The sequence below is a fragment of the Suricata suricatta genome, chromosome 9 (genome assembly GCF_006229205.1).
Source record: "Suricata suricatta isolate VVHF042 chromosome 9, meerkat_22Aug2017_6uvM2_HiC, whole genome shotgun sequence".
Lineage (NCBI taxonomy): Eukaryota > Metazoa > Chordata > Mammalia > Carnivora > Herpestidae > Suricata > Suricata suricatta.
In genome coordinates, this window is record NC_043708.1 from 118,299,350 (window position 1) to 118,303,984 (window position 4,635).

The 4,635-nt window shown below is 36.1% G+C and overlaps 1 pseudogene; it reads right to left on the reverse strand.

Annotated features, from left to right (window-relative positions):
* The window catches only part of LOC115302361, a 2,658-nt pseudogene extending 2,149 nt beyond the window's left edge, over positions 1-509 (reverse strand).
* Between the last annotated feature and the right edge of the window lie 4,126 nt (positions 510-4,635).

Consider the following 4,635-nt stretch of genomic DNA (forward strand, 5'->3'; position numbering starts at 1 on the left):
ATACTGTAGTATAGAGGTGGAATATAAGGAAAGGTATTAAGCAGGCTGTGTTGTAGCTTATGAACAAGTAATAAATTGTATCATTTATCTTGAATGTATCATAGATAAGCTGCTATATAATGATTGCCACTTCAGACAGCTGTGAAATTAGGTGATTAACTAGTTGTTACTTAACCTTCTAATTTCTGTATAAGTCTAATTACATGAAACAGAAATTGATGTTTTGATTTTTTACTTTGCTTTTCTGTTTGGACTGTCATTGTAACTACTGTATTGTAAATGATGGAAAATAATTGCATATGTTAAAAAATATGAAACTTTATAAAGTAAAAAAAATAAAATTAAATTAAATTAAAAAAAAACTTAGTTACAATGCCAGATAGATGACAGTATTTTGTGAAACTAGGGCAATGTTATAATAAAAGATATATATATATATATATGTATATATATATATACTCTGAATCAACATTCAATATATTTATGTTTTTCCCATAGTCAGGTTTCATGGGTCGAAGAAACGAGGGGTAGAAGTGGGAGGGGCATCAGTCACTCTTACCTCTAGCAATCCACTACTAAAATTTTTGCTTCTTATCCTTGTGAATTTATAGTCTGTTGGTTTAAACATCTTACTTTCAAGGGGAGGAATGCATCCAGCATGTAAAGCAAATATTTTAAACTGGAAGTTAAGACTGCCACTAGGCTATTTTGGACTCCTCATGCCCATGAATGAGCAGGCATATCAAGGAATTACTGTGATGGCTGATGTTATTACTGCTGATTACCAAAATGTACTTGGATTGCTATTCCAACATGGTGGTAAGGAAAAGTATGTCTAAAATGCAGGATATCCCTGAGGACGTCTCTTAGTACTACCATACCCTGTGATTAAAGTCAGTGGAAAACTAAGATTCAGTTCAAGCAGAAATGTTAATGGTCCATACACTTAAGGAATGAAAACTTGGGTCACCCCATTAGGTAAAGAACCTCAACCAGTCATAATTTGGTTATTGTTGATAGTGCTTCTATGAACATTGGAGTGCGTGTATCCTTTCAAAGTAGTATTTTTGTATCCACCGGGTAAAAACCGGGTAGTGCAACTGCTATATCATAGGGTAGTTCTATTTTTAGCTTTTTCAGGAACCTTAATGCTGTCTTCCAGAGTGGCTGAACCAGTTTACATTTCCACCAACAGTGTAGGAGGGTTTCCCTTTCTCTACATCTTCACCAACACCTTTTGTTTCCTGAGTTGTTAATTTTAGCCACTCTGACAGTCGTGAGGTTGTCTTATTGTGGTTTCGAATGTAGTTCCTTGGTGATGAATGATGTTGAGCTTTTCATGTATCTGTTGGCCATTTGGATTCCTTTTTTGGAAAATTGCCTATGGAAGTCTTTTTTCCCATTTCTTTACTGGATTATTTGTTTTTCAGGTGTTGAGTTTGTTAAGTTCTATTTTAAAAAATGTTTTTAATGCTTATTTATTATTGAGAGACAGAGAGGGAGCATGAACAAGGAAATGGCAGAGAGAGAGAGGAAGACACAGAATCCGATGCAGGTTCCAGGCTTTAAGCCCTCAGTCAGCACAAGCCCGACACAGGGCTCGAACCCACAAATTGTGAGATCATGACCTGAGCTGAAGTCAGACACTTAAATGACTGAGTCACCCAGGCGCCCTGAGTTTGGTAAGTTCTTTATAGATTCTGGATAATAATCTATATTCAATATGTCACTTGCAAATGTCTTTTCCCATTCCATTGGTTGGTTTATAGTTTTGTTGGTTGTTTCCTTTGCAGTGTAGAATTTGTAGCTTGATGAGATCCCACTAGTCTATTTTTGTTTTTAATTACCTTGCCTTTGGAAACATATTAAGCAAGAAATTGCTGTGGCTGAGGTCAAAGAGATTGTTGCCTATTTTCTCCTCTATGGTTTTGATGGTTTCCTGTCTCACATTTAGATATTTCATCCATTTTTAGTTTATTTTTGTGCATGGTGTAAGAATGTGATCCAGTTTCATTTTTCTGCATGTAGCTGTCCAGTCCTCCCAGCACCATTTGCTAAGGAGAATGTTTTCTATTGAATACTCTTCCCTGCTTTTTCAAAGATTAGTTGGTCATACATTTGTGGTTCCAATTCTGTCTTCTCTATTGTATTCCATTGTTCTGTCAGTTTTGTGCCAATACCAAACTGTCTGATGATTACAGCTTTGTAGTAGAGGCTAAAGTCTGGGTTTGTGGCGCCTCTTGCTTTTTGTATTTTTTTTCCTTCTTCACATTATTTTGGCTATTCAGGGTCTTTTGTGGTTCCATACAAATTTTAGAATTATTTGTTCTACCTTTGAGAAGAATGCCAGTGCAATTTGGATTGGGATTACATTGAATGTTTGAATTGCTTTGGTAGTATTGATATTTAAACAATATTTGTTCATTAAATCCATGAGCATGGGATATTTGTTTCCATTTCTTTGTGTCTTCTTCAATTTCCTTCATAAGTTTTTTTTGTTTTTTTGTTTTTTTTTTAGTTTTCAGCATACAGATCTTTGATGTCTTTGGTTAGGTTTACTCCTTCTTGGGGCAATTGTAATTGGATAGATTTCTTTATTTCTCTTTCTGTTGATTCATTATTGGTGTATAAAAATGCAACTGATTTCTGTACATCGATTTTGTACCCTGTGACTTTGCTGAATTCATGGATCAGTTTTAGTAGTCTTTTTGTAGATCTTTCGGGTTTTCTGTGTAGAGTAACACACTGTTTGCAAAAAGTGAAAGTTTGACTTCTTTGCCAAGTTTGATGCCTTCTATTTCATTTGTTGTCTGATTGCTAGGATAGGACTATGTTAAGTAATAGTAGTGAGAGCGGACATCCCTGTCATGTTCCTGATCTCAGGAACTGAAATGTGTTTTCCCCATTAAGGATGATATTAGCTGTGGAATTTTCATATATGCCTTTTATGATGTTTTAGTATGTTCCTTCTTTCCCAACTTTCTTGAGAGTGTTTATTAAGAAAGGATATTGAATTTTGTCAAGTGCTTTTTTGAATCTATTGGCAGGATCATATGGGTTTTATCTTTTCTTTTATTACTGTGATGTATCCATTGGTTGATTTGCAAATATCAAACCAGTCCTGCAACCCAGAAATGAATCCCACTTGATCATAGTGAATAATTATTTTTATATGCTGTTGAATTTAATTTGCTAGCATCTTGTTGAGATTTTTTGCATGCATGTTCATCTGGGATATTGGCCTGTTACTCTCCTTTTATGTGGGGTCTCTGTCTGGTTTGGGAATCAAGGTAATGCTGGCTTTATAGAATGAGTCTGGAAGCTTTCCTTCCATTTTCTTCCATTTCCTTCCATTTGTTTTTAGGAATAGCTTGAGAGGGATAGGTATTAGCACTGCTTTAAATATCTGGTAGAATTTCCCTAGGAAGCAACCTGGCCCAAGACACTTGTTGGAGTGTTTTTGATAACCAATTCAATTTCTTCACTAGCTGTGGGTCTGTTCATATTTTCTATTTCTTCCCTTTTGAGTTTTGGTAGTGTGTGGGTGTCTAGGAATTCGTCCATTTCTTTCACATTGTCCAGTATATTGGTATATCATTTTTCAGAGTATTCTCTGATAATTGTATTTCTTAGGGGTTGGTTGTGATAAGTTCAATTTTATTTGTGATTTTATCTATTCGGGTCCTCACTCTTTTCTTTTTGAGAAGCTTAGCTAGTAATCAATTTTGTTTATTTTTTCAAAAAACCAACTCTTGGTTTCATTGATATATTCTACTATTTGTTTTTTTTAAATTCTATATTGTTTATTTCTTTTTTTAAACTTTTTTCTGTTTTTTTTTTTTAATTTATTTTTGAGAGACAGATAGAGACAGCATGAGCAGGGGAAGGTCAAAAAGAGGGAGACACAGAATCTGAAACAGGCTCCAGGCTCTGAGATAGCTGTCAGTACAGAGTCTGATGTGGGGCTCGAACCCACGAACTGTGAGATCATGACCTGAGCTGAAGCCGGATGCTTAACCAACTGAGCCACCTAGGCGCCCCTATATTGTTTATTTCTGCATTGATCTTCATTATTTCTCTTCATATCTTGTGTTTGGGGATAATTTGCTATTCTGCTTCTAGTTCCTTTAAATGTGCTATTAGATTTTGTATTTAGGACTTTTCTTTTCTTGTTTCTTGGGCGTAGGCCTGGATTACAATGTGTTTTTCTCTTAGGACTCCCTTTGATGCATCTCAATCAGTTTGGATTGTCGTGTGTTCACTTTAATTTGTTTCCATATAATTTTAATAGTTTATTGTAAAATTGGTTTCCATATAACACCCAGTGCTTCTCCACACAAGTGCCCCCCACCATGACCATCACCCCCCCTCCCTCGCCCTTTCCCTTCAGTCCATGGTTCGTTTTCAGTATTCAGTAGTCTCCCTTGATCTGTGTCCCTCACTCTCCCCTGCTCTCTTTCCCCCTTCCTCTCCCCATGATCCCCTGCCAGGTCTCTCCTGTTAGACCTATGAATGCAAACATATCGTAGGATATCTCTATCTTTCTCTATCTGACTTAGTTCACTTAGCATGACACCATCGAGGTCCATTCACTTTGCTACAAATGGCCATAATCCATTCTTCCTCATTGCCATA